Source organism: Trichechus manatus, unplaced genomic scaffold (genome assembly GCF_000243295.1).
Source record: "Trichechus manatus latirostris isolate Lorelei unplaced genomic scaffold, TriManLat1.0 scaffold00002, whole genome shotgun sequence".
In the NCBI taxonomy this organism is placed as follows: Eukaryota; Metazoa; Chordata; class Mammalia; order Sirenia; family Trichechidae; genus Trichechus; species Trichechus manatus.
In genome coordinates this window covers 26830626-26850311 of record NW_004443938.1, presented here as the reverse complement: position 1 = coordinate 26850311, position 19686 = coordinate 26830626, and positions in this window count along the sequence as shown.

Sequence of the window (19686 nt, the reverse complement as noted above, 5' to 3'; positions counted from 1 at the left end):
AAAACTATTCCTATTTGCAGATGATATGATCCTATACATAGAGAACCCCAAAGATTCCACAAGAAAACTTTTTTGGAACTAATAGAAAGATTCAGCATCATAGCAGGATACAAGATCAACATACAAAAATCAGCTGGATTCCTATACACCAACAAAGAGAACTTCGAAAAGGAAATCAGGAAAACAATATGATTTATAATAGTCCCTAAAAAGACAAAATACTAAGGAATAAATCTAACCAGATCATAAAAGTCCTATACAAAGAAAACTACAAAACACTATTGCAAGAGACCTACATTAATGAATAAGTGTGTCATGCTCATGGGTAGGAAGACTCAACATTGTGAAAATATCAATCCTACCCAAAGTGATCTACAGATATAATGCAATCCTGATCAAAATACCAATGGCATTCTTTAAAGAGATGGAAAAACTAGTCACCAACTCTATATGGAAAGGAAAGAGGCCCCAAATAAGCAAAGCATTATGGAAGAAAAAGAACAAAGTAGGAGGCCTGGCACTACCTGATCTCAGAACCTAGTATACAGCCATGGTAGTCAAAAGAGCCTGGTACTGATACAACAGACAGATACACCAATGGAGAAAAGGCAGTCTGTTTAACAAATGGAAATGGCAAAACTAGATGTTCATCTGTAAAAAAATGAAACAGTACCCATACCTTGCACCATACACAAAAACTAACTCAAAATGGATCAAAGACCTAAATATAAAACCTAAAATGATAAAGATCATGGAAGACAAAATAGGGACAGCACTAGGGGCCCTAATACACAGTATAAATACAATGCAAACCATAATCAACAAGGTACAAACACCAGAATATAAACTAGATAACCATGACCTCCTAATAATTAAACACTTATACTCATCAAAAGATTTCACCAAAAGACTAAAAAGAGAACCTACAGACAGGAAAAAATTTTGGGCTATGACATATCCGACAAGGGTCTAATCTCTAAAATCTATTGAATACCTCAATACCTCAACAACAAAAAGAGAAGTAATCCAATTAAAAAATGGGCAAAGGATATGAACAGACACTTCACCAAAGGAGACATTCAGGTGGCTAACAGATACACAAGGAAATGTTTGCGATCATTAGCCATTAGACAAATGCAAATCAAAACTACAGTGAGATATCATCTCACCCCAACATTACAGGCACTAATACAAAAAAAAAAAAAACAATGTTGGAGTGGTTACAGGGAAATTGGAACTCCTGTGCACGGCTGATGAAAACGTAAAATGGTACAAGTACAATGAAAAACTATATGTAGCCTTCTTAAAAAGCAAGAAATAGAAATACCATATGATCCAGCAATCTCACTCCTAGAAATATATCCTGGAGAATAAGGGTCATCACAGGAATAGACATATGCACACCCATGATCATTGCAGCATTATTCACAATAGCAAAAAGATGGAAACAACCTAAATGCCCATCAACAGATGAATGGATAAACAAATTATGGTACATACACACAATGGAATACTACGCAGTGATAAAGAACAATGATGAATACATGAACCATCTCACACCACGGATGAATCTGGAAGGCAGTATGCTCAGTGAAATAAGTCAATCACAAAAGGATAAATATTGTATGAAACAACCATTATAAAAACCCAAGAAAAGGTTTACACACAGTAAAAAATATTCTTTGATGGTTATAAGGGAGGGGAGGGGTGAGGAGTAAAGGGTGAGGAGGGAAAATCACTAACTAAATAGTAACTAAAAAAACCAAACCCATTGCTGTCGTGTCGATTCCGACTCATAGCGAACCTACAGGACAGAGTAGAACTACCCTGTAGGATTTCCAAGGGCGCCTGTTCGATTCCAACTGCTGATCTTTTGGTTAGCAGCCGTAGTTCTTAACCACTACGCCACCAGGGTTTCCAACTAAATAGTAGACAAGTTAATTTTGCTGAAGGGAAAGACACCATACAATATGGGGGAAGACAGCACAGTTTGAACAAGGCAAAATCATAGAAGCTTCCCAGACACATCAAAACACCTTGAGGGACCAAGTTACTAGGACTGAGGGCTGGGGACGATGGTCTTGGGGGACATCAAGGTCAATTGGCCTAACATAGTTCATAAAGAAAATGTCCTACATCCTACTTTGGTGAGTAGCGTCTGGGGTCTTTAAAGCTTGCAAACAACCATCTAAGATACATCTTTTGGTCCCATCATGTTCAGAGAAAAGGAGAATGAAGAAAACCAAAGGCACAAGGAAAATATTAGTCCAAAGGACTAATGGACTACATGAACCACAGCCTCCACCAGCCTGAGCCCAAAGAACTAGATGGTGCCTGGCTACTACCACCAACTGCTCTGACGAGGATCACAATAGAGAGTCCTGGGCAGAGTGGGAGAAAAATGTAGAACAAAATTCAAATTCAAAAAAAAAAAAAAAAAGAACAGACTTACTGGTCAGACAGAGAGTGGAGGCCTCAAAACTATGGCCCCCAGATACCCTGCTAAACTGAAGCCACTCCAGAAGTCAACTTTTCAGCCAAAGATTAGCTAGACCTATGAAACAAACAATAACACACGTGAGGAATGTGTTTCGTAGTTCAGTCAAGTATATGAGACCAAATGGGTAACACTTGCCCAAGAGCAAAGATGAGAAGGCAGGACAGGACAGTAAAAGTGGACAAATGAACATGGAGAACCTAGGGTGGAAAGGGAAAGGGAGAGAGTGCTGCAACCAATGTCACAAAACAATTTGTGTGTACATTTTTGAATAAAGAAGAATTTGCACTGTAAACTTTCACCTAAAACACAATAAAATAAAAAAAAATACTAAGGACATTTTTCAGGCTGAAGAAAAATGATCACAGATCGATGCACAAACTACAGGGAGGAATGAAGAGCAGAATAATAGGTAAAAATCTGAGTATTTAAAGATATTGTTTATAAAAACAATGACAATATCTTGTGAAGTTTATGATTTATATAGAAACAAAACATATATCAGCAATAGCAGACAATTAGGAGTGGTATAAATGAAGCTTAATTGTAAGATTCTCAACACTGTTTCAGGGGTAGTTAAAGTATTAATACAAGGTAGAGTATGGTGAGTTAAGAACCCATGTTTTTATGGGTGTATCACCCAGTAAGCAAAGTAAGCATGGGCTTACTTGTCCTTACTTACTAATCTGTAGTGAATAATTTCACATGGGTTTCACCACATCTTTAATGCAATCAAAGCCCTCTGCTCACCTTGCCTATTGGATAATCTGCCCCTGTATGTTTTGATGCCTAGTGTAACCACCAACACAATAATACGAGAATGTATACCTAAAGGATAAAAGAGAATATAAAATGAAATAATAAATACCAAAAGAAAGCAGGAAAGGAAGAATAAGGAAACATAGAATAGGTAATATGAATAGAAAACAAATAGTAACATGGAAGGTTTAAAACCAAATATATCAGTAATTAAATTACATGTAAACCAGTTAATACTCCAAAACTGGGAGCAATTTAAGTGGTTGGGGGTATGTGATGGTTAAGATTGTGTGTCAACTTGGCTGGGCCATGATTCTCAGTAGTTTGGCAGTCGTATGATGTTGCGATCACCTCCATGATGGGATCTGCTGTGAATAGCCAATTGTTGAGAGGGAGTTTCCTTGGGTGTGCGGCCTGCATCTAATACAAGCGGACATTCTGGCAAGTCTCATGGCTTTCGCTCTGTCTGGATCCTGCAGCTGGCTCCTGTTCATCTGACTTCAAGTTCTTTGGACTTAAGCTAGCTGCTTACCTGTGGTCTTGGCTGCCAATCTTGGGATTCATCGATCTTCGCAGCCTGTGTGCGACAGCCCTGCTCTTTGACCTGCCAGTCTTAGGTTTGCCAGCCCCTGCACCTACATTAATCAGGAGAAGCCTACAGCCTAACCCATGGACTTGAGACATTCCATTCTCTACAACCATGTGAGATATTTCCTTGTTATAAACATGTATATATATTTATATTTACAGACTTTACTGATTCTGCTTCTCTAGAGAACCCAGCCTAAGACATTTAGTACTGAGAGTAGTTCTAGAAAAAAAAAATTGTAAGGATGAGTTTTCTAAATTGGTTCTCAAGTCTGGTTAGTCTTAAAGACGTTGATGACTATGCTTCCAGTAGTAAGGAGGCCACTGTGAATCAGTGATGTGAGGTGGCAATTCAAATATGCAAAATATCACCATCAATAGATCAGGTATTGGTGAAAAGCGAGACTCTGGGTGAACACCTGTGATACTTTTCTACAGTTTTGTCATAATGAGAAGTATAAGAAAGCTGGTTGGTTGGTCCTACTTTCATTAGACAAACCGGTGAAAGAAAGAGATGAGCTCCAGGGTCAGAGTTAAAGCTCAAGTGCCACATAAAAGACCTCAAAGTTTCCACTTGGGCCTTGAAAGAAAGCCTGATTTCTTGCAGTAACAGAGCTGATATTGCCGAAAACCAAAACCAGAGTATTATTGTAAGAGTGGCTGAATTATAACGCCAACTTAATTGCAAACTTTGAGAGGGGTCTAAAATTAAAGTGAGGGCATTGATTGGTAAGAAATGGGATCCTGAAACTTGGAATGAGGACATACGGGCAGATAATTAGGAAGCTGGAGATACTGAGACCCTAAATTCCTTTAAATCACTCCTGCCAAAAGAACCAGTCCACTTACTCCCATCTGAAGAGATTATTCCATGTTTGTCTGCTATACCACCCTCTCCAGTAAAATTATTAGCCCCTCCACCCCTATCTAATGAGATTAACCCAGCTGCATCTAAAGAGCCTTTGTCTGAGTCATTGCCTGGGGCATCGCCTGAGGCAGATGCTTTACAAGACAATGCTGAATGTTCTCAAAACACTTTCCCACCAATTTTGGCTTCCAGACCTATAACTAGACTTATATCTCAGCGAGGCCCAAAAGGTGAAGTACAAAGTATGATCCAGGAGGAGGTATGCTACATTCCAAAAGATTTGCTTAACTTTTCTAATATGTATAAACAGAAACCTCGGGAATATGTGTGGAAATGGCTATTAAGGGTGTGGGATAATGGTGCAAGGAACATAAAGATGAGTAAGTCTGAGTTTATTGATATGGGTCCACTAAGCACAGATTCTTCATTCAATATTTCAGCTTGAGAAGTTAGGAAAGGATGTAATAGTTTATTTGGTTGGGTCACTGAAGCATGGATTACACTGGTGACCTATGCTAAATCAAGTTGAAGTACCAGACCTGCTTTGGTAAACTGTAGAAGAAGGTATCCAAAGTCTTAGGGAAATTGGTATGCTAGAGTGAATTTATTAGGTTAGACCCACAAACCCACACATGGAATGCCCACAGGACAAACCTGTTACCACAACTGTGAGGAACAAATTTGTGAAGGGAGCCCCAGCATCCTTGAAGACTGTTATGATTGCTATTTTATTTAAGTCAGATTTGACAGTGGGAACTGCCCTAACTGAATTAAGATACGTAACTACAATGGAACTGATTGGACCCCGTGGTAGTAGGGGCCAAGTGGTGGCACTCAATCAACAAAGACAAGGTAGGCATAGTTACCATAATGGACAGTAGAGTCAAAGCAGTAAACAGAATAGTCTGACTCATAGGGACTTATGGCGTTGACTACTTAGTCATGGAGTCCCTAGTTGTGAAATAGATAGGAAATCTACTAAATATTTACTTAATCTGTACAAGTAGATGAATCCTAGGTCAAGTAAATAGCAGTCTAACTCAAATTGCCAGAATAGAGGGTCATGGCACCTCAATCAATTCCCAGACTTGAGTGAGTTTAAAGACCCACAGCCCCTTGAATGAAGGGGAGGCCATGTCCTCTTGAGGACAGACTCTGACACCCTGCCAAAAACTTATACTGTTAATCCTTCTCCTCGCCTTTCCCAAAGGGATCTACTGCCTTTTATGAGAGTGACTGTTCACTGGGTAAAAGGAAATAATCAGAATTTTTGGGGACTACTGGATACTAGCTCTGAACTGACACTAATTCCAGGAGACCCAAAATGTCACTGTGGCCCACCAGTCAGAGTAGGGGCATATGAAGGTCAGGTTATTAATGGAGTCTTACCTCATGTCCATCTCACAGCAGGTCCAGTGGGTCCCTGAACCTATCCTGTAGTGATTTCCCCACTTCAGGAATGTATAATTGGAATAGATATATTCAGCAATTGGCAGAACCCCCACACTGGATCCCTGACAAATGGAGTAAGGGCTACTATGGTAAGAAAAGCCAAGTGGAAGTTATTAGAACTGCCCCTACCTAGGAAAATAGTAAACCAAAAGCAATACCGTACTCCCGGAGGGATTGCAGAGATTACAGCTGCGATCAAGGACTCCAAGTATGCAGGGGTGGTGATTCCCACCACATCCCCATTCATTTCACCTATTTGGCCTGTGCAAAAAACAGATGGATCTTGGAGAAAGACAGTTGATTATCAAAAACTTAACCAGGTGGTGACTCCAATTGCAGCTGCTGTTCCAGATGTAGTTTCATTGTTTGAACAAATCAATACATCTTCTAGTACCTGGTATGCAGCTATTGATCTGGCCAATGCCTTTTTCTCCAAACCTGTTTTGAAGGACCATCAGAAGCAGTTTGCCTTCAGCTGAGAATGCCAGCAATACACCTTTAGTCGTCTACCTTAGGGCCACATCAACTCTCCAGCCCCATGTCATAATTTAGTCTGCAGGGAACTTGATCTCCTTTCCCTTCCACAAGATGTCACATTGGTCCATTACATGGATGAAATTATGCTGACTGAACCTAGTAAGGAAGAAGTGTCAATGACTCTGGACTTACTGGTAAAACATTTGCTTGTTAGAGGGTGGGAAATTAATCCAGCAAAAATTCAGGTGCCTTCCACCTCAGTGAAATTTCTGGGGGTCCAGTGGTGTGGGGCATGTCGTGATATTCCTTCTAAAGTGAAGGATAAGTTATTGCATCTGGCTGCTCCCACAATTATAAAGGAGGCACAATGCCTAGTGGGCCTCTTTTGATTTTAGAGGCAACATATTCCTCATCTAGATGTGCCACTCCAGCCTATTTATCAAGTGACTCAAAAAACTGCTAGTTTTGAGTGGGGCCCAGAACAAGCGAAGGGTCTGCAACAGGTTGAAGTTGCAGTACAAGCCACTGTGCCCCTTGGGCGATATGATCTAGCTGATCCAATGGTGCTTGAAGTGTCAGTGGCAGAGAGAGATGCTGTTTGGAGTCTTTGGCAGGCCCCTATTGGTGAATCACAGCGCAGACCCTTAGGATTTTGGAGCAAAGCCTTGCCATCCTCTGCAGATAACTACTCTCCTTTTGAGAAATAGCTTTTGGCTTGTTACTGGGCCTTAGTAGATACTGAATGCTTAACCATGGGCCACCAAGTCACCATGCTGCCTGAGCTGCCCATCATGAATTGGGTGTTGTCTGACCAACAGAGTCATAAAGTTGGACATGCACAACAGCACCCCATCATTAAATGTAAATGGTATATTCGAAATCAGGCCCGAGCGGGACCTGAAGGCAAAAGTAAGTCACATGAGGAAGTGGCCCAAATGCCTGTGGTCTCTACTCCTGTCACATTACCTTCCATCTCCCAGTCTGCACCTATGGCCTCATTGGGAGTTCCTTATGATCAGTTGACTGAGGAAGAGAAACCTCATGCCTGGTTTACAGATGGTTCTGCGCGATATGCAGGCACCGGTCGAAAGTGGACAGCGATAGCACTACAGCTCCTTTCTGGGACCTCCCTGAAGGACAGTGGTGAAGGGAAATCCTTCCAAGGGACAGAGCTTTGAGAAGAGTACCTGTTTGTTCACTTTGCTTGAAAGGAGACATGGCCAAATATGTGACTGTATACTGATTCATGGGCTGTGGCCAATGGTTTGGTTGGATGGTCGGGGACTTGAAAGGAACATGATTGGAAAATTGGAGACAAGGAGGTATGGGGAAGAGGTAAGAGGAAAGACCTCTCTGAATGGGCCAAAGAAGTGAAGATATTTGTGTCCCAAAGGGCAACCTCAGCAGAGGAGGATTTTAACAATGAAGTGGATAGGATGACACGATCTATGGAAACCTGTCATCCTCTTTCCCCAGCTACTCTCAGCATTGCTCAATGGGCTCATGAACAAAGTGACCATTGTGGCAGGGATAGAGGTTATGCATGGGCTTAGCAACATAGACTTCCACTCACCAAGGCTGACTATGTGGCTACAGCCACTGCTTAGTGCTTAATCTGCCAGCAGCAGAGAGCAACACTGAGTCCCTGAGATGGCACCATCCCTCAAGGTGATCAGCCAGACACCTGGTGGTAAGTTGGTTACACTGCACCACTTCCATCATGGAAAGGGCAGCATTTTGTTCTTACTGGAATAGACACTTACTGTGGATATGGATTTACCTTCCCTGCACTTAATGGCTTCTGCCAAAACTACCATCTGTGGACTTACAGAATGCCTTATCCACCGTCATGGTATCCCAATATATGATGCTGTTTCTCCCATAGCCAGGATTCATGGGTCCAGGAAATAAGCAGTGGAAATGGGAAGGCACCACTCACTATTACTCCTACTGAGCCACTCGCAAGATTTTTGCTTCCTGTCCCTGCAACCTTATGCTCTGCAGGTAGAGGTCTTAGTTCCAAAGGGAGGAATACTCCCACCTGGAGACATATCACTGACTCCATTGAACTGGAAGCTAAGAATGCTTAGCCTGGCCACTTTGGGCCACTTTGGGCTCCTTATGCCTCTGGACCAACCAGCAAAGAAGGGAGTTACCATACTGGCTGGTGTGATTGATCCTGATTACCAAGAGGAAATTGAACTGATACTACATATTGGAGGTAAGGAAGAGTATGTCTGGAATGCAAGAGATCCTTTAAATGTTGATCCTTCTCCCTTGGCTGCCAGCCATTTGGCCTGTCTTAGGTGAGACACAACATTTGCCTGCCACAGTGTGGGATAAATGAAGCCAGAAACAGGGAAAGGAGACAAGAGCTAGTGATCTCTTGTCTTTGCCTGATGGCTGGCTTCTGTTATTTCATGGTTTATGTTCACAGAGTTGTTGTGAGGACTAAATGAAATATGCATCAAGTTCTTTATAAATCCTAAAGATTGGTTCAAATTTTAGTCATTATTATCTTCTCAGAGTGCTGCAAATGATCAAACACTCAACTACTAGCCAAAAGGTTGGCAATTTGAACACACCCAGAGGCATTTTAGAAGACAGGCCTGGCAATCTGCTTCCAAAAGGTCACAACCTTGAGAACCCTATGGAGCAGTTCTGCTCTGCACACACCGGGTCATCAGGAGTCAGAATTGACTCAACACAACTAACAACAACAGCATTATTTTCCCAGGTGAGTTACATCTTTTTTCATTGTTGTTGTTGTTACCCGCTGTTGAGTTGGCCCTCAAATCAAGATAACATCATGTTTCACAGAGTAGAACTGTTCCATAGAGTTTTCTTGGCTATAATCTTTACGGAGGCAATTTTCCAGGCCTTTCTTCTGCAGAGCCACTGGGTGGGTTTGAACTACCAACCTTTAGGTTAGCAGCCGATTGCAAACCACTTGTGCCACCTAGGCTCCTCTCTTTGTTCATTAAGATTTAAACATTCAAAATTTTTATTTCAATTGACAAAAATATTCAATTCAGCATGAATTTCCTAATTGTAACAGAGTGACTGACCCTGCTAGCCAGTGGAGTACGGAAATGAAAAAGCTGAAATGCAGGTTGGATGGAAGATGGATAAAACACTGTGTAACATGGGGCATGCCAAGGATGTCTCAGAGGGCTTTAGCGCCGCCTACCAGAGATACTCTACTTGTACTCTAACGCCACCTACCTCTAACTCACCCAAATGAACATACAATCTAAGCACAGGCAGTCCCTGGGTTGGGAAAGAATTCCATTGCTAAGTCTGTCTTTAAATCAAATTTGTACATAAATCGGAACAGTTAGGTATGGTTCGTATCTAACGTCAGTTAGTCAAGTGTTTGTCTTAGTATATAGTATATAGTGTAACTTTCTATGCATAAAAAAACATTAAAGAAACTTCTAGATACACTAAAACATTTTTAACATAATAATACAGTGATAATAGTGATAATGTTTTGATGCATGTCACAAAGTAGCACCCATTTGTTATTACCAACCATTGTATGTACCTCAAATTTTTAATATAATAGGCTTTACAAGACTAGTTCATAACTACGTGTTATATGTAAATCAGACATTCTTAACCCAAGGACTGCCTGTAAGTCAATGTGCTTGTTAGGCAACTACAGCTTTCAGCAATTATCCCAGTCCCAAATTCCCACTTCCAGCAGATTACCTTTCTAAATCCTCTCCTGTTATGGAATGCTAAGTTCGACAATAAATTTATAAGAAGGAGAGGAGTCTGAGGAGGCATCCTAGTGGAGATTATCTCTGAACTTGGTTTTGAAGGACCACGGAAGGAAGTGCATATCAGTAAGAAAGGACATCTTGTGTTTCAGCATAAAACTCAGAGATGGTGCAAGATGCCTACCTGTTGGCCTATCTCAGCTTTCAACAGCCTTCATCACTAAGCTTAATCATTTCTAGCTTTTGATTTAAGGTGAAAGATGTGTGACTCTTCCTTTCACTTGTAGGCCATCGTAGGGTTATTAACTGGCCTAATTTCAATATTGTCATGTCTCAGAGAACAGGGAGGCCCACGGACAGAGAGAGAGATAGGGGAACAGCCAGTAAGTGGAGCAGTCAGAATACACACATCTATCGATTAAATTTGCCATCTTGCATGGGTGCGGTTCATGGTGCCCCAAAACAATTACAATATTAACATCAAAGATCACTGGTCACAGATCACCATAACAGGTATAATAATGATGAAAATTTTGAAATATTGCAAGAATTACCAAAATGTGACATGCAGACATGAAGTGAGCACATGTTATGGGAAAAATGGATCCAATAGACTTGCTTGACAAAGGGTTGCCACATACCTTCAATTTGTAAAAAATGCAATATCTGCAAAGCACAATAAAACGAGGTACGCCTGTATTTCTTTTGACTATCTCAGACCTGAAGAGTAAACTTATATGTTCCAAATCAATTTTTTTCACTTACTAATTTTCAAATATAAATTTTTGTGTTAATGTCCAAATTTGAATGTAACTTTTATTTTATATATTTTGCTTTTATAAATTTTATTTAATTTCAATTATTCAAATGTCTTTGCTACTCTAGAACAAAATATAAAAAGCAACATTTTATACTCAGGTAAAATGAAACAGCAACAACTAAGTGGACAGCAAAAACGAAAGCTTGCAGAAGATAAAAAGAAAAGGATTTGTGAATCCTTAAAGACCGTTCCAAAGATTAACTTCCTTTTTAAAGCTTGATGAATCAGAGGAGACTTCTTCCACTACACACTTGAATTTGATGGGTCCAAATTGTTGTACTAGTACTACTAGTGATGAAATTATTAATAGCAATATGAATATAACAGAATTTGTTCCATTCTGCATCCATTCCTGACTGTAGTAAAAAAATAATAATAATAATGGTGTAGAAAGTGAAACTATTTTAGAATCTGAATTGTTACATCTGCAGATCCCATAAATAACAGAAATACAGATCCTGCCTTGTGGAATAAGAATATGTAGAATATTCTTTTTGTAGAAAATGAGGTTTATAGTAAAAATCTTAGTACGCCACATCTCTAAAAATTTTATAATCCAGTTCATCTCATTCTGCTAAAATGGCATACGCCACTTTTGCGTTCATTTGCCAATATTATAGTCGCATTTAAAAAGAAGTTACCTCATGAATGGCTAAGACGCGCACACACACATACAACTCCATATCCTGTTTGAATTCATGATTAAGCAGAGGAGGGGACACCACAGATTATCTGTGTTTAGGGCCCTCACATGCCTTAATCTGCCTTTGAATACATCACAAAAACAACCACTCATTCATTAAATAAGATAAGATAACAAGAGCCTGAGATAGTCTTAGATGCTTCAGTGGTTAATGAATGTGGCAGGATTCTTTCCAAATCAGCAACTCAGAGTAGGAGACATACAGCGATGTTTAAATAATGAAAAATTCTGAATAAGGAATTAATGAGGTGGAGAATTGCTGCTTTTAAACTGAAAGGCTCTCATAACCACCCCACAATCAAACAATTTCTATTCAACTCTGTTTTTCAGACTGAAGGATGTGAGACATTCTTGTATATAACTAGCGTAACCAAATTTAACTAAGTGCTTTCTGTGTGTGTGTCTCAGTCTCTGACTCTTTGTCTCTCTGTCTCTCTCTCCCTCGCGCGCGCGCGCGTGCACACACACACACACACACACTAGCTTCACAGAAACCAGTTTTCAGATAATGAAGATATAGCTTATTTCTGGAATTACTGACCACAGTGAAGCCCAGTCAAACCATTTTTTTGTATTTAACATTCATTTTTCTAGTGTTGGCCCGAGACAAAAAACAGTATTTCCTCCTTATGCAGTTTACATCTTTCAGAACCTTGAAGAATGATGTAAACAACTCCCTTAGCACTGTGGTTTTTCCTCAGCCTGAACATTAAACAACATTTCATCACTGGTTGCTCTTAGTTGATGTGTGTACATTGGAGCCTTTTGTTCCCTAATTGTACATAATTACGGATTTTACACACTTTCTAAGAATTCAAAAGACACAGTGGAGAGACAGCAGTGGTTTAAACCCAGACAATATGCATACGGAAAGAAAAGGAAATGACAAAACTTATTAAACAGGTATATAGAAGCTTTGGGTTACTTACAGGAGCTTCATGAGGTTCGTAAAAGAAGAAAAAGAAGTAACGCTGGCTTAGTAATTTATTAACTGTTAAAATACTTAAATGTTCAATTTCAGCTAGGCCAATCCATCAATATTATTCCTTCTGTCCCACTTTCAAGCAATAGATTCAAACACTTTGATATAATTCTACATTTTTTCCTCTGTAAAAGGCTGTTCTGCATGGTTGGTACTTATTTGCCTCCTTCTCAGTCGGAAGTGAAAAAGGACAGCATCTCTTATACATAAAAACAGAACTTTCCAAGGAATTAGTACTGGTTGTTGCCCCAGGTCACAAGGAGCAACTTAATAAGCAGCCAGACTCCGTGTGCCTTTCTTGGAGCAGCCTTATGTGATAACCTTCTCCCCTGTGAAGCTCCAGTCCTTTTGTGGACAACAACCCCTTTCTGGCACTTTGAGTTAACACAGAGGAGGCACGAGGGTATTTTCAGAAAAACAAGGTAATGAGCTGTGGAAGAGGAAAAAAAAATAGATACCTACACATACAACATTACTATGGAAGGTTTGCCAAATTTCTGATTTTATTGGAGCTTATCATCTTGGTTGTTGTTGTTAGTTGTTATCGAGTTGGCTCCAACTCATGGTGATCTTATATATAACAGAACAAAATGATGCTGTATCCCGCGCCATCTTCATGATCATTGGTATGTTTGAGTCCATTGTTGTGGCTATTGTATTAATCCATCTCATTGAGGATTTCCCTCATTTTTATTGGTCCTCTACTTTACCACCCCCATGCGTCTGTCTGTTTGTCATACTGTGGGGGCTTGCGTGTTGCTGTGATGCTGGAAGCAATGCCACCGATATTCAAATACCAGCAAGGTCACCCATAGTGGATAGGTTTCAGATGAACTTCCAGATTAAGACAGACTAGGAAGAAGAACCTGGAAGTCTACTTCCGACCAGTCCCTGGAGAAGGACATCATGCTTGGTAAAGTAGAGGGCCAGTGAAAAAGAGGAAGACCCTCAAAGAGATAGACTGACACAGTGGCTGCAGCAATGGGCTCAAGCATAACGACCATGAGAATGGCTCAGTACTGGACAGTGTTTCGTTCTGTTGTACATAGGTTCACTGTGAGTCGGAACCTACTCAATGGCACCTAACAACAATAATATTAACAACTACTGTACCAAACATGAAGTCCTTTTCTAGCTGTCATCTTCTAACCCTTAAACAATGACTCAGTTTCTCAGGAACTTATGTGACTTTGCTCATAGGTTCCACTCAGCATTGTCTTTTCCAGAGTTTTTAAAACAAGAATACATGGTAGACATGTGCTAATTAAAAATAAATGCACAGTGTGAGGTTCACTGGAATAATATATATTCCATCACATTTCCTCCCAGAAACACTTTTTTTTTTTTTTAACTTCCAAACAACTTAATGGTATAGTTTAAAATAACATCACATTTTCTGTCATCTGACTCAATACTAAATTTATCTGGTGGTGTAGCAGTTAAGAGCTCAGCTGCAAACCAAAAGGCCAGCAGTTCAAATCCACCAGCCACACCTTGGGAACCCTATGGGGCAGTTCTACTCTGTCCTATAGGGTCACTATGAGTCAGACAACGCAACAGCAATGGATTTGGTTTTGTTTTGTTAACATTTATGTTACTTTTAACATTAAAGATTCTTTCCTCAACAACATTTGACACAGGCATTTAAGCCAGCTATTAAATTTTTTTTTTTAATTGATGCAGTAGATTATTTGAAACCATGGTAAAAACATTCCCATTTCTCTAAAGATGTTCCTTGAAGGGAGGTAAAAGTCCTGTTCAAGGCCCCAACATCATCTTCAGAGCATTTAGAGTAAGATCAGGATAAACTGAGGATTTGAACTTCATCAAAAGAAAGAGATTTTTAGTGATGAATCAAAAAGCAAAGCACTCAGATTAATATATTTTTATAGTTGATAAAAAATGAGAACTTTGGCTTTTAGAAGTAAATCTACATACAATGCAAATTGGTATAGAGTTCTTTAGCAATGGAAATAAATGAAGGTAAATTTTCAATGAACTATGTGTTCCTTAACTATTAAGGACGATAGGAAGTTGGCTGGTAATGATCACATTTCAGAAAAGTGTTTTCATATGTCAAAGTTGAGTATTGTTTCTTAGCTTGCCTTAATCATTTTCTTGTCCTTTACCCTCCATCCATTATGACAAGTATATATATTTTAAGGTAATATTATCACAGGCAAACGTGGCACCATTGCATGCTGCCATGCAGGCAGTGCGAGGCAGAACTCTGGACACCATTCATGCAGACTATCATGTGACTACTGCCCCCTGAAGTTGTCCATAAGATGGAACAGTGGAAGAATTAGCCTCAAGTATATATATGCCACCTTGTTAACAGTACGTGTAGAAAGGTTGTCAGTAATGGAAGTGAACAGGAGGAAGGCAGGAAAAAAAAAGTTGAGAACTAATGGCTGAGTAGCCAAGTTTGTGCCTATTGTCATCCTTAAATAATAGCATATTTTCTCAATTTTATATGTTCTTAAGAACATCTTTGAAACATTTTTCCTTCCTTTTATCTATCTTTTATGATTCAGTTTGGAAAACCTTATTTTGTGAACCCATATGCAATGCAATGGCCAATAATCCGGCTAAACTAAACCGATGCTTATTAATTATTAAGTGAATACTAATGGGATTCACTTGAGAATTAACTAATTTGTATTAAAGTTTCAAATAGAAAGTTCATTATTCATGATGGTGCAGTGACACAGAGTATGGGGAAGGCTTGTTGAACCTAAGCCAAATCCCGGCAAGATGAAATTTTCCTTGGGGCATTTATCTTATTTCAAGCACTGGTTCTTATTTTTTCGGGCCCAGAACCTGGAATTTGTGAGCTCTTCTATCTCTCAGGGACAGAGTCACATTAGCAAAGATTAAGGAAATTAATATTGTTGAACTAGGGTTCAAAGTTGCCAACAAAGACATGAATCACACACAGGCAGTGCATGGACCAAAGCTTTACTGACATAGAGAGGAGACAACATAATGTCAGCTTCACTAGCAGGCACCAGTCACCGATGACTAGTGGGTTGCTTCCTGAGACAGATATAGGGCAGGTATTATGTGCACACCCTTCTTATGCCACCAGTGAGAGTCTTCATTCCCTCCTTGCTGAGAATAGATATAGAAATGGGGTTGGTCAGGTGCTGTATGATGCCTGCACGTGAGCATAAAGAGAAAGTTACCTTGTATCCAGAACACAGAGGGAGGCTTTCCTGGTAAGCAGAAGAAACTGGGAAACAGAGAAACCCAGTTCCCAGCCTCTGCTATCAGAGAATGTTCTAGATAAAGGTTTCTGATTAGGTGGTTTGGATGAGAGGTGCAGGGGCCACAGTCAGCTGTCCTTCCAACAAATATATATGCCAGAATGCTTATTTATAATGAGAAAGATGACAGGTAGACCAGCAGACTCCTGCTGACAGAGCCGTACATCTTTGCCTTGCAGGTAGACTATATGAAGTTGGCTTTATCTGAAAGTTGCTTGGCATGTGTGGCCTCAGAATAAGAGGATTAATATATGACTTCCATGATAAAAGAACATTTCTACAATAGATGTGACTTTCAGGTGGACTGACTCCTGAGCTTCCCTATCTGGACACGTTCTCCGCTGGACAGTGACTAGACTACCACTACTTCTTTCTGCCAGCTATTTTGTTTCTTTTTTTACCCTCTAGGACTGTCTCTATTCACAAAGAACAATACAGTTGACTAGGCTTCCATTTCCTACGTGATAGCCCTACCCTGATTTCCTAACAGACAGGATCAGCCATGGGAGGAGGTCATCCATTTATCCTCAGAGTGCCTGCCAACCATTTTATTTTTGATTGTGGTAAATATATATATGTAACAAATCTTTTGACATTTCAACATTCTTCACATGTAATAATTCAGTGATATTAATTGTGTTCATCATGTTGTTTGACCATCACCATTATCTGGGTCCAAAATTTCCCATCATCCTTTACAGAAGCTCAGTGTCCCCTAAGCACCGAGTTCCTCATTTCCCCTCTCTCTTGCCCACCCTGGGTAACCACTAATAAACTCTGCTCTCTGTACACTAGCCTATCCTAGATATTTCATACAGCTGCCCCATGATTTTGAGAATTTTCTTATACATAGTTGGTCATGTTTGTATCACATATTCTTGCTACCATGGCACTAGCTGATTGGGACAGGATGAATGGACTTGTGACCCCAGGACAGAGAGTTCAGTGCTGGCCAGAGGCCTGCAAGGCAGCCTGATATGACTTCTGTCCAAGAGGATGCTGTGCACCAGCAACTCTGCCAACCTACTTAGATTATCTCACGTAGCGCATGTGAAGGAGACATGCAGAGAAGCCTTCTGGCAGTTAGGTCAACAAAAGCAACAACAAAGAAAGTTAGTAACAAGGAATATGTGGAGCAGAAAGCCATGAGTCAGTAAAGCCTTAAATACGAAGAAACTACCAGATCAAGAGGAGAATAAACTGGGTCAGTAGCAGTGTCAGAAGAAGCAGAAATGTTGAATTGTGGAATCATGGCAATGGGAAACCTTGGAGGATAGAGTATGGGGGAGATCCTATTGGACCATGCCTCAGACTAGAGCTCCTGCTGAATCCTAAGTAACATTCCAGCACCTGTAATCCCTGGTCACAAAGCTACTGAGAGGGTTTCCTTTCACCTTTACTTCCCTATGATTCTTTACAGTAATTGTCCATCATTTGCAGTAACCTGAGTGGGTCTTGCTTCTTGCAATCGGAAAGAGTCTGATTAATAATTCTAAAGTTACTACCTGTTCACATTTATGGAAGTTTCTCAGTCACATATTCATAATCTCTTAGAATTTACTTACGAGTCCCCGCGTGGAACAAACAGTTCAGTGCTTAGCTACTAACTGAAAGTTTAACCGTTCAAATCCACCCAGAGATACCTTGGAAGAAAGACCTAGGGATCTACTTCTTAAACGGTTACAACGTTGAAAACCCAGTGGAGCACAGTTCTACCCTGAAAAACATGGGGTTGCCATGAATCAGAATCAACTCCATGGCAACTGTTTGTCTCTTGGTTTGTTTTTGTTTTTAGAGTTTATTCCCACAGTTAATCAATATCATATGTGTATTTTACTTGTCAAACTATCGTAGGCAAATTTATTTCCAGATTCTCAGGTGGAATCTAACTGCTGCCTCACGTACTAACCAGCGTCGAGGCAGACCAGCTCAGTAAATTGTGTGGAGTCCCTTACAACTCCTCTTTTTTGCTTACAAGCCGAATTACCAAATCACAGAGTATTTTTGCCATCCCATTAATTGGTAGGACTATAATCTTGCTTTTTCAAGTATAGTGGTAAGGCAACTTGAGGCCACAACTTTAAGAAGTGACCTGACTTGAAGCAATGTAACTTTGCCCTAATCATAAGTCATTGGCAGCCAAATGAAGCTGAGACTGATTACAGCTGCAGCCTTCTAACCAAGACGTAACAGGTTATTTATCCTTTAAGTTTAGCGCATCATTGCCCGATTATTCACGTATGCAACTTTATAGCAGCAAAACAGCATTTACGCATCAGCAAGCTCTTAACCATATGATTGGTATGGGAAGGTGCCTATGCTTGTCCTTTCCACTGAACGTCATGCCCTAATCCCAAAGAGGAAAACAAAATCTATCGTGATGGGGAACCTGCGGGAATCATCGAACATCTTGCAATCAAATGAATGAATTGGAAAGTATAAGTTATGATTTTATTTGGTGTAATTTTTCATCACAGTAGAAAATAGAGCAAAGGAAGATTATGACTGTCATCTCATTGCAATATCTACCACCACTGCTAGTACTTCCTCTATCCCTTTCTCTGTGTCACCCTTGTGATCAAACCATATGTTGCCTAGCCCTGTAAATGTTGGCCTTTGCAGGATTTCAAGTTCAAATCACGAACTGAAATGTGAGGGCTGCAGTGATGCTGCTGAATCAAAATACGTTTAAGGCTCAGTGGAAACGAGCTTCCTTCTCCCAAAGCAGAAGACCAAAGAGACACGAGAAACTTTAGGTAGAATTTAGGCAAAAGAATATTTGATAGTAATAGCTCAGAGCTGCGGAATCCATGTCACTGAGTTGCCTTTCTGGCCGCACGTCTGGAACGTTTCTTCCTGTTGTTCTGTGTGATTTGGCACCTGGAGGGAGTTAGCTTTCCTAGGCTGCGGTGCTCTCAGGAGGTAAGGGCTCCATGCTTCCCATATCGGCAGGCATCAATGGAGGTGGCCCTGATGCCTGCAATCTGATGTGTAGCCTCATGTTGGGAGTTTACCTTGAAATAAAGGACGAGGCATTCACTCGCCCAGTAATTCACCCTAATTCACCAAACTTTAGAGAAGACAAGGAATAGTTTGGGGGTGATGTTTTTTTAAAAAGAACACAATTCTGTGCAAGTAGATGAATAGACTTTAATTTATTAATCCATAAGTGATTCAATGTATTAATGATTCCATCGAAAGGGAAACGCTTGGGGATTTAGAAATAGAGGAAAACTGCAATAGGTCTTTGAAAGTATATATATAATGTTGATGTTACCTTCATATGTGAGCAGCATTCCCAAATGAAAACCGTATCTGGCTGGGGTTATTTGCCTTCCATGAGTGGGGAGAAAAAGCCGAAAATAAAATAATAGCATTGAGAGACATCCAGAGCATATAGTTTTTTAGCTGTCTTTGTTCTTCTTGCTCTCATAGATAAAAAAAAAAAATCTAACAAAAGGTTTCTTGTTATATGTTTCAGAGCAATCTCTATTCTGCAGGGAATTTTTAGTTATCTGCCTGACAATCAACATGTATGGTTGCAAA